General features: G+C 39.4%; 1 long non-coding RNA gene across 1 annotated transcript; it reads left to right on the forward strand.

Moving 5' to 3' along the window:
* Window positions 1–9,284: 9,284 nt before the first annotated feature.
* LOC123978564 lies at window positions 9,285–10,876 on the forward strand. Its single transcript, XR_006827005.1, has 3 exons — window positions 9,285–9,342; window positions 9,911–10,027; window positions 10,589–10,876. It is a non-coding gene; the product is annotated as an uncharacterized LOC123978564 (long non-coding RNA).
* The last annotated feature ends 1,190 nt before the right edge of the window (window positions 10,877–12,066 follow it).

Raw genomic sequence — 12,066 nt, forward strand, 5'->3', positions numbered from 1 at the left:
CTTCCTCTACTGTTCATCTCCAGCATAAGGTAGTTTGTGTATCTACTCCCCTGAGGGCTGGGGAGGGAGACATCTTTTGCTGGTGGGGCAGACAGTTGTCATAGCCACCCCACCTCCTCCCACGCCCTAGCCCCGTACCTCTGAGATGGACTGATGAGAGGATAACAAAAGGACCTAGAGGGGAAAGAAACTCCTCTTCTTATAGCCTTGGCCCTGAAGCCCACCATTCCATTTTGCAGTCTGTGAAAGTAGGGCTTTTCATCTCAAAAGATCAACACATTTCTCTCCTGCAGGCACCTTCACCATTTCTCTATCCCATTTTCTCCCTCTCCCCTCTTTCTATACACCTCTCTCTTTCTTACTCCTTGGCAAATGGGAAAACTGTCCTTGGTTGGATTCTGTTTTTCAAAGGATTCAATTCTCCTTTGTACACACTTGATCTGACCCTGTGACAGGCATTAAGTGTGTCTTCTGCCTGATACAGAGGCCTCGTGTTCTGTGTGCTGATGGACACAGCCCATTATCACACACAAGTGCAAGCATGCACAGACACACACACACACACACACACACACACACACACACACACACACTCATACACCACATGTCCATGCATGCAGACATGCAGCCCCACACGCAGATGCACACAAGCATGGACTCATGGACATACCACACATACACGTGCCACTCAAACAATATGCATGCAAGCAACCACGGACATACTCACACAAACTCGGCCAGTGTGGCCTGTGAGCTGATGTGCAGAGAATAACTGTGAGGGCTGTTTGCGATTGAGGTTTAAGACCATAAGATATGTGCTGCTGAGCACAAACTAATGGCTTTGACAGGAGCAGAGAGAGAGTTGAAGGGGTCACAGGAGAGAAATGTTCAAAGCTGGAGACACCTGAATTGAGAAGAGAGGTGAGAGAATGGTGATGATTAGACATTAAACACAAGACACACGCCAGCTCAAAACTAAAACCTTTGGGTCATTTAAGGGCATCAACCAGAGCTACAGGTAGATGTGCAATACTTACACGTCTTGGAGTTGAGTCTTCCTTGAGTCCTTCGTTTGATGACTTCAGACTATGTTTGACAAAATCAAAAAAGTTTTGCAACTCCAATAACTTCAAAACCAATGATGTGTGACTTTACTTGTAATTGAAAAGTACAAGTTAAAAGTGGGCAGATTTTAGCTGCAGCATATTCCGAAACACAGCAGGTAAACTACTGTACCAAACTTCTGACAGTGAACATATCCAGTGACTCTGTTAGTCAGGATTTTATACTTTGCAACGAAGAGCTACGAAAGGGTATTCTCTTCATATTCAAAAGCTAGGGTGAAAAAAACATTGGTCAAAAATCACAGTGCAGTTAAGATTAAATAAAAATCACATTGATTTTTTTGGAAAACAGATTACTTCTCACTTTATGAGCAGATGCCCCAGAGTTTTTATTTTGTATTGAAGTGGAAAGGTTGTAAAAAAAAAAAAAATAAATAAAACCTATGGATGGGCATTAAATTTGGTGAAGAACACATAGTGGCTTATTCAGGACACAATCCCAAAGTTTTTGGACCATCCGTTGAAAAGGAATCAACTATGTAAACAGGAAGTCACAGTAGCATAACAAGCTGTAACATACTGTACTTCATAATTAGTACTCCTACAGTTTAGACTGAGAAGAATTACCTAGCTGATGTTACTTAGTCTGGCGTTATTAGCATTGTGTTTCATAATTTGAGATTAATTGTGTGACTTTTGTGAAATATATTAAATATCTTCTTAGTTGCATCATTATTAAATAGCATTTTATCATGTCAGATATGGGGACCATATTCCATATTTCCATATTAGTTACCTCTTTTACCCATCACCCTAAATGGGTTATATATAAGCAATATAACGTTAGCTTTGCCATTTGGCTCCATTGGCTTCACAACAGTTACACCTGGCAGTTTTTCTGCTGATACCTTGTTCTTGCTTTTTGTCAATTATCTTGTACTGTAGGAGGTTGTGATGGTGCAGTGGATAAGATACAGGCCTTTGGTGTGAGAGACACAGGTTAAATTTCACACTGACACATCCACCAATGTGTCCCTGAGCAAGACACTTAACCCCTAGTTGCTCCAGAGGCGTGTGACCTCTGACATATATAGCAATTGTAATTCGCTTTGGATAAAAGCGTCAACTAAATTAATAAATGTAATTTAATGTCAATTGTATTGTTTTTTTAATTCTAAGCGGTAAAGCAGAAGACAATTTTCATCAGCATGGACAATAAAGTTACTAACTAATTAAATTAATATCGTATTAAGAGATGATACTTACACCTGTAACTTTCATACCAATGACTAGGTTCCACAGTTTGACTGGTTGCAAGGTGTTTCTCATTCCCCAAACCACTGACTGGAGGCCAGCTGAGTAATTACCCGCTATGTAGAAAGGGACCAAACTCAGAGCTGCTCCAGTTACACCAACATTGTGTAGTATTGTGTAGAGCTGGCCTTCTTGCTGTTGGACTACTATGGCAATAACTTAGCTGGCTTGCTATGCCTTGTGTTGTGCTCGCTTGATGTGTGGCTATGTTAATAAAGCTGATGAAATCAGCCAGAGGTTTCATGGAGGTTTAGCTGTTAGCTATACATCCTGAGTTGATGTTAACAACATAGTAGATAACACACTGGTGCTCTTGCGTCAGTTGCTGTCTATCTGGGTTGGTTAGACCGTCACAAAAGTTTTAAGCAACATTATGCTGCTGCTGGCAGAGAGCGGCGGCGGTGTCGAGCCGGGTGAGCAGCCAACTTAACCCAGCTCACATAACATTAGCTTACAGCAGAGGCGCAGAGACCAAAAAGAACTTTGACAGTGGACACTGAGAAAAGGAAACGAGAGTGACCAAGCAGGGGCTGTCGGATATTGGCAAGAACTTTGTGAAATAAAAGGCTGCAAAACAGACACCTTCTTTCTGTGTACACAGTTGTATTGGCAAGTAATATTGTCTAGTATGTCTAATATGTCTAGTGTTGTCACATTTGCTTGATGTTTGACTGTGTTAGCAAAACATATAGCTAGTTTTTTAACAAATGCACGTTTGTAGCTGTCCTTATTGATGACAGCGGTGAATTACACTCTGTAAAAACCGAAGGGGTGCCAATTCGCACAAAAAAACACATCTTACATAATGTTGCTTCAAGCGGACCGGGTCAATTGCAGCCTCCATGTTTAAAGCAGTCAGCTGAATATAGCTGCAGTCATCATGGTAGATGCACAAGAACATATAGTCTTGAAGGAGGAAAATATAGATCAATACAAGTCAAAATAATACTAGCAAACAACTGCCAGAAGTTTCCATTTAGAGGATAATAATTAACTTACAGTGATAGGAAACTGGCCCCTGTCTGCTCTGATTTCAGTCCTCAGAGAAGAACACAATCTCCATCACATGTTCCTGTCCTCATTCACTGCTTTACCTGTCGTTCTCAATGCTCTTTAATTTTCTGTGATTTCTCCCTTGTTGGTGTGTCTCACAGCTGATACAAAAACCCACCGAGTCTTGAAAAGGCAAAAAATGAGAAAAGAGGCTGAGAAAAAGAGAAAGGGAAGACAGAAGAATGCGTTTGATTAGCGCAAGTTTGCTGTTCATGGCAGACTGTCTGAGAGCCGTGGAGCCATTGTGTTCCTCGTGCATGTGTGAATGTTACAGCGAACAGAGAGGCTAAAAAAGACAGACATGGGAAACATGCACACTGACATTTCTTAATCAAATATGGCAATCAGGGGGCCAACCAACAGCATACCATTTGCAATCCCTTTTAATTCATAATCAAAAGCTGAGCAAATGAGGGAGAAATTGAGAAAGACTGGGGGGGGGGGGGGGGGGGGAGCGAGAGAGTGAAATGAGGGAGAAGGAAAGAGAGGTAGAGAGAGATGCAGGTCATTACATCTCTTTTTACTGGCCCGATGAGAGCAATGTAGAATTAATCAGAGGCCATTAGGCTGTATTTACTTACCACTGCAGGGGCTCGGATCACTCTCTGCCTCTCAGGATACAAACCCTGATAGGATCCTACTCTGCCCCAACCCTGTAACAGAAGATGGAGCACGGCTAAGAATAAGGGTATAACGAGAATGATCCCGCATACAAGTGTGTGAGCGCGAGCATGCATGTGAGCTTGTGTCTGTATTCCTGGACATTATGTTGTATCAGGTGGGTGTTGTATGCACCGAAGACACGAGTGCTACAGAGAGGAGAGGAGGGATGCTCTTAAATCAGAGTGTGTAATCTCCTGTGGGGTCAGCCCAAGGCCTCTGATGTTGACTCACAACTCAGGCTATCACACATCTCTCTCCCTTTCTCCCCTAATGCACCTCTGCCATTACTCACCCAGGTCCCACCGGTTCCAGAATCTCTATAATAATGGGCTTGGGTCCCCAAAAGAATCTTGGGACTAAGTTAGTGCCATTTTAAGAAAATGGAGAGGAAACCTTTCAAAAAGGGCATGCTTCATAAGATGTAACTAATGACTTTTTCATGCTTACAAAATATGTTATTAATGCTTTATAGATCAGTAATTAGCCAGAAATAAGTTTACGGGTGCAGGTTTTGAAAAATCCCTGTTGCGTAAGTAAAAGTAGTAGTACCACAGTGCAGAAATGCTCTGTTTCAGGTCAAAATCATGCTTTCAAAATCTGTCAAATTACAAAAGTATTAGCATCTAAACATACTTAAAGTACCAAAAGTCAAAGTACTGTTTATGTAGAAAGACCTGAAAACTATATATTATAATACTGAATTATAATTATTGATGCAACATGTTCAACACTTTAATGTTGCAGTTAGTAAAGGTGGAGCTAATTTGACCTACAATACTGCTGAGTAGATTAGATAGATAGATAGATAGAATCATAATTTATATACTGATTATATTTTGTATCATTAATCTGAATCTGCAAAGTGACTAGTAACCAAAGCTGTCAAAAACATGCAGTGGAGTAGAAAATACAATAAGTGCCTCTGAAATGTAGTGGGAGTAGAAATATAAAGTAACATAAAATGGAATTACTCAAGTAAAGTAGCCTACATCAAAATTATACTTAAGTACAGTACTTGAGTAAATGTATGTAGCTACTTTCCACCATTGCTGGTGTGTATCATCTTCTATCATAACTTGTCTTTTTATTTAGCTCTTTACAAATACATACTACAGCAAAGGGGCTTTTGTGTTTAGAAGTTTTGTACGCAATTTAGTCAATAAATACTCTTTTGCGCGGTTTTGAGTCGGCAAATCAACTGTGCAGAACTTGAATAGTGGCAGTTTTACCAAAGTTGATGGCGAATCCAAAATGTGCCCAAACGTTTTCGGGTTTGAGAAGCTCCACAAGTGCCCGTGATGTTAGCGGTGCCAGCCGGCTGGTGCCAGTCACGCCCACACAGCGCCCTGGTCACAGTTACACAGACCACTGCAGCAGCAACAACACAGCAATGGCAGTGTTTCCTATTCGTTCATTTATTTTTGGCGGCCCGCCACAATATCAACGCTGGCCGCCATCTTATTTGATTGCAGATCAGCGCCATAGTGCATTTCTCGCAGCACATCCTCTCGCTCGTCCCTCTTTCTCTCTCTCAGAAACACCGCAGCACAAATCTGTCGAACACAATGATGGCAATGTCGGAGACCCAGCTTTAAAAAAAGTTATTAGTAATGATTAATGATTTTAAGTACATCAAGGAACATCTGGCTCGTGATGTAGCCTACAGCACTTTTGAAAGGGGACTGTTGCTTTATATTGTTCTAAACAGACATTTCTTTGTTAGTGTGGTTTTAATACTTGCTTTTAATTTGCTTTTATTTTATACAGTTCCAAAGCAAAAATCTTTGTTCAACAGTTAAAGTTTTAAAGTTTGTGTAAATCAGTGAATTATAGGAGTAGCCTAGCTGTCTTGTCTTCTTCCCTGGTTTCCCCCTGGCGTTGACACTTGTGTTGTGAATAGTAAAACTTGTTCACTTAATGTGTGTTGGAGATCAGTTAAATAGTTTAATTAGGGTTTGGGTTAGGGGGTGACAAAAATAATTGTGACTAGTCCACTAATTGAATAAATAATTAACAGATTGGTTGACTACGAAAATAGTCATTAGTTGCAGCCCTATCTAAAGCCAAACATTGTACCAACACCCATAACTTTATTTAAGATCCCAGTTTTCATGGACCAAATACTGTATGTCGGACAACATTTTAAGGAAATGAGAAGACGAGCTGAAAGCTGCTTAACTGGAAATACATCTTATTTTAGAGGCAGAACCCTTTATTGATAATGTAACATTTGAGATGGTCTTAACCAGAAAAACCTTTGTTTAAATGCTCACAATGACCATTGCTTATGTTTTCATTACAAACAACCATTTGCAGTCATGCAAATAATAACAGATGTAGAATGACTTCATACCGAAACATCCTTAGTGTGAATGGTTGGTTGTATAAAGTAAAAAAAAGTCAAAAGTTTATTAAAGTGTAAAATCACCAGCTGTGTGGTCCCAGTACACTTTACAGAAAACAGAGACACATAGAATTTGCAGAAAAAAGGCTAACAACACATAAGAAAAACACATTAAAAAACAACAATAAAATAGACAATTAAAATGTATAAAAATTCATAAAATACCCTAGCCCAAACTATAAGCCTTCTCACAAAATACAGAAAAAACATCCCTAGCTAAAAACTTTACTAAAAAGAAAAGTTTTCAGCCTACTCTTTAATATGGAAATGTTGGTTGTTTCCCGAACCCAGACAAGGGTCTGATTCCACAGCTGAGGTGCCTGATGGTTAAAGGCTCTGGCTCCTATTCTACATCTAGAGAACCTAGGCACTACAAGTAGCCCTGCATTTTGGGAACGCAGTGTTCTAGTGGGGCAGAATGGTGTAAAGAGTTCTTTCAGATAGGATGGTGCCTGACCATTAAGGGCTTTGTATGTAAGAAGAAGTATTTTAAAATCAATTCTCAATTTTACCGGGAGCCAGTGCAAAGTTACTAAAACAGGGGTGATATGATCTCTCCTACTGGTTCTTGTCAGTATTTGTGCAGCAGCGTTTTGTATTAACTGGAGAGACTTAAGAGATTTTTTTGTGCAGTCTGAAAGCATGGGGTTACAGTAGTCAAGCCTTGAGGTAACAAATGCGTGAACAAGCTTCTCTGCATCATCTCGATGCAGAAGGTTTCACAATATTGCGAAGGTGAAAATCGGCAGTGTCTGATGTTGACACTGGAGATCTCTGTCTCTACCGAAAGGTCAATGTTGGTTTCTTTTAACTTTGACCATTTTAGTTGTTTAAAATGAACCAAACTCTAAACATAAAAGTGGCCAATAGTTGTCATTGCTGCTGCTGCTGGTTTATACAAAAGCAAAATCCTTAATCTTCAAAATCTAATGTTAATAACCTAAACACTTTCTAATGAGTTTTAAATGTTACCGAGTGACTTTTGAAAGGTCACAGGTTTCTGTCATTATATATAATAAACCATCAAGTCTCCAGTTCTGTATGTTAGTAACTAATAATTTATCATTTCACACTTAAATTATTGTAGTTGAATAATCCTTTATTAAAGTTTACTAACATTTATAACTGCAGACCTGATCGCTTATTATCAAGTGATAAGAATGCTACCCTTTTATCATTGGTAAACTAATAATAAGCCATCATGTCTGTAGTTATAAATGGGACATTAAGAATTCTTCTGCTGCAATATTTATAAATGAGCCATGAGGTTTGCAGTTAATGTTATATAAAATGCTGTAATTAAAGTTAATAAATGGTAAAAAATGATTTTGGTTTGAATGTCTTGCAGCTTTTTTTTTTTAAATGTAGCTAGCAGAATAAGAAAACCTTACTCAACAGGATGATACACACCAATCAAAGAGATTTTTCACAACCAAACAGCTGTCCTTTCTTGGCCATTAATAGCTCTTTCATGATCTATAAAGCATTAATAAATTATTTATTAACCATAAGGTTATTAGTTACAACTGATAAAGCCTTCAAATTGTGCCTTATTAGAAAGTTGTACAGGCTGTCTCTCTGCAAAGGTGTAATTGTGAAACCTTGCACTGAAAAAAGCATGTGTACAGAGGTTACTAGTTATTTTGCCACGTGACCTGCTGAAATTGCAACTTCAGGGTCAGCTTTCAGTGACCATGGAGGTTAATTCTCCAGTTGAGACGGCACTTCAAAGCCCCTGGCACTGACTGACCACGCCATTACAGCACAAACCTCTTTAAACAACTGATAGTGAGACAAAGGAGGCTGCAGCATACTTTCTGTGGGCGATATGAGCAAACAGTTAATGATGTTTACTCAAGATTATCGGAGCTCACCACCAAAGGAGTCTGTCTTGGAAAGAGAAAGAGCCAGCAGAAAAGAGAAATAAGGGGAAAGAACAAAAGGAAAGCAATTCAATGCTTTAGTCATTTAGTCTACATTGTTGTTTGTCTATTTGTTGGGTGTGCCGGAGGAGTGGAGGAATGCTGTATTTAGAAGTGAATAATTTGCTCGGGCCATGAATGACACATACAGGCACAACTCTACCTGCACACAAAGGCGTGTGAAAAAAAGTGCTTCATGAATAAAATATGATTTAAGTAGAAGGACATTTTCTCAAACAGTATCACTCATCAGGGAATTGAATAAGTTGATTTGAAAACAGAATTCTTCTTCGTGTAGAACCTGAGTTGAGTGGACCATGTTGATTGTGTATAGTGAATTTTGCTGAATGATATGAACAATAGAATGAAAAGGTCTTGGGCTGCAAGTGAGAAACACCATCAGCTTAAAGAGGCAGGTGACAGTATACTGACTTATAAAGGCAATAGTTTTTTTTATGTATTTTACTTTGGGTAATCTTGTTTCTGTGGTATTAGCACCTCAACATTACCATTTCCCTTCGGCCGCCTAGCAGAGGAGTCAATTCACAGAAAATCACAGACAAAAAAGAGATAAAACAACTACAAACACATTTTTCTTATTCCTAAAGGGTCTCTGGTAGCGGTGAAGAAGTATTCAGTTCCTTTACTTAAAGGTGCAGTAAGACTTTCTGGAGAAATCCAACACCATGACGAAAACCATGATACAGAACAAACAACAAAACAGCAAGTAATGGAACCATCATTAGCTAAGCTGGGGGTAAGCAAACTGTCACTACAGTCGCTGTGTCATGGCTTGAACAGCTGGAATAGTGTTGTGTGGCAGGGTGCAGGCAACTTTGTTTGTTTTCCATTTACAGAGCCAGGGCTGAGTACTAACACTGGATTTTTTTTGCGCACACACAGAACGGACAGCTGGCAGACGGTGAGTAGATATTTGCTGAATTTGACAGAGGCAGATTTTATCGCTTACCACACCTTTAAGTAAAAGTAGCAATATCAAAATGAAAAAGTACTCAATTACTCATTTTGAACTAGACTTACACAAAAATCTAAAAGAACAGAAGTACATTTCCAACAATGCAACTTGTAAAAGATGTTTGTGTAAGAACTCTAGTCAGTAAAAAAAAGTAAAAAGTAAAATATTTCCTTCTAAAGGTAGAAATTAGATGTATAAAATGGAGTACCTCCAAATTCGACTACTACATCGCAAAAACTTAGGTGTAAACAAGCTATAAAGGATCCTCTATAAGGTCCTCTATAAGGACATATTATTACCTAAGTTGATATGGCAACTGGAACTTCACAACATTATCATTCATCCATGCTTCTGGACAGTCACCCAGTGAACATGAATCCAATATTTATTCTCCTTTTAGCTCTGTTTTGGTGTCCAGCAACTCCTGAGGGAAATATATGTTTCTTTAGCTGCTGGATGCTCCACTATGTTCACCAGCTAGTTTTTAAGTTTGTCTTTCTGCTGTTTGGTGCAGGACAGGAAGCATCCAGTAGGTTTATAGAGTGGGTTGCCTGCTTCTGCTGGAAACTACGCTGATGAGACTGGTAGGAGCCAAGCAAAACAGGAAGTTGTGGACTTTAAAACCAAAACAGTAAGTTAAAAGATGCTAAAACGCTTCGTAGATCTGAGGGGGACTGCAGAGTAGTGTGTGATCCTCACTAGGTGTGACATTTTCCACATTACACATAATCCTTTGATCCATTGTTGGTTCATTTCCGCTAAAAAACTCAACAACAATTCCTCTTTCCGGAATGAATTTTCTCGTAACTCAGTATAATCATCTATTCTAAATGGCATTGATACATGCTTTGAGCATATAAGTAATTATATTCACCTCTGATGTATTGGGGTAGGATGTCAAAAACAGTGCATAAAACACAAACTACATGCATGTACCACTTTGGGTAAGAACAAAATGTATCTTTTTTGTAATGTGGGAGAACAGCCATTTTAAAGTTATTTAAAGGCTATGTGCCATGCAAGACAAGTAGTTTTTTAAAAGGAAAAAGCTTTTCAAAGCTTTAGCCACATATGGTTAGGCAGGATATGTATATCTAAGGTTAAGTGAACCCTTGTAAATGAACTGAGGCTCCCTTGCCTTAAAACGCTAAAGTTTACCTTCTAACTTGCTTCCTTTCCCCCCAACAAACAGAGAGCCAGACGGCTGTCTCCGCCACACAGATACGACTGCAGCCATTCTGTAAAAGGCACCCCAACAACTGCAGCTGATTCCTCCCAGAAGGTGTAATTTTCTCATTTAGCTCACAAGCGTTCGGCCCGACACCAATTAGCACGGGGCCCTGACCTCAGATGTCTGTACCAGGAGACATGGTGGTGAATGATGCACCACGTGGCACACCTCAATCAGCCGCTTACACTCTCTTTTCTATTTTGCAGCCATCAAATCATTGCCATATACATAATTCATACACCTCAGATTTATTACAACCCCTCTCAAACTCTGAGAGTATGATTATATCTTCAACTTTATAAAAATAGGAGTATGGGCTGTCTTTCTGTTCCAACTACATATCATCTTTCAAGAACCCTTGTTTTGCATTGTCTCAGCAACTGTTGTTACGACCTGCAATAGACAATGGTAAGCTTTATGCAAGTAATTCCTACATCATTGATAATATGCACACTAGTCATAATTTAAATCTCAAACTAAGTGATAATAAACATTAATGTGTGTGCTCTTACTGTATTTATGTGCCTGTACTGTGCAGAAATGCACAATGAATACAGAAATGTATTTTATATTTTGCCTGGCCATGTTATGCAATACCAAATATCACCATAGGGGGGTGGGGTCATACCAAAGTGCCAGTGCTGTCACCCATGCCCTCTCAATATGAGAGAGTCATGAATGTCGATGAGGAGGGCGTAATGGGCTTTGGGGCAATCTAAAAGTAATGGTAAAATAAGATGAAACACTGATGACTGGGGAAATGGGTGGCAGAATTAGTATTTTCTTCTTCAGGTGTATGATGGAGAAATGTATTAGAAAAGGATAACGATAATATAATAAATTAACCTGTTATTCCTCCTAAACATTATGGTTTTCTTCCTGTGAAACTCCATGTGGAAATATAGATCGTTAGTAATAAATATGTGACATGACTGCAGTGATGCGTTACATTAATATGCACCATAAGCTGCAATTAGACGAACTTTGGTTGTTTTGTCATTAACCTCTTGTGCTTATCTTCTTGTAGAAATTCAAATTTAGTGGACTCACATTATATCTGATTAGTTTCCTGATGCACTTATTTTGACTTAATTGGATGATGTTTGCACTCTTGTCTACAGGCTCGTGATGTATATGTGTGTGTGTGTGACCAAGGTTTACATATGTATTATGTATGCATGCACATGCAAGTGCGTGTCTGTATGAGTCCATTTGCACGTGTGTGCGTGCACATGTGTAAGTGTGCAGCATGCACATGTCTCTCCTCCTTGACGTCGTCTGTGCACCCCACCAGGCAGCTCTTGGCCTCCTCCTTTCATTGCTAAGAAACCATCCATTCTGTGTGAGTAATCAGAGCTGTGCCTCCAGGAGCCCAGCCAAGCCTCTCATCCTTGGGCTGCTCAAGAGCTGCTTTAATTAACCATCATACCACAGATGGG

This window comes from Micropterus dolomieu, linkage group LG11 (genome assembly GCF_021292245.1).
Source record: "Micropterus dolomieu isolate WLL.071019.BEF.003 ecotype Adirondacks linkage group LG11, ASM2129224v1, whole genome shotgun sequence".
NCBI lineage: Eukaryota > Metazoa > Chordata > Actinopteri > Centrarchiformes > Centrarchidae > Micropterus > Micropterus dolomieu.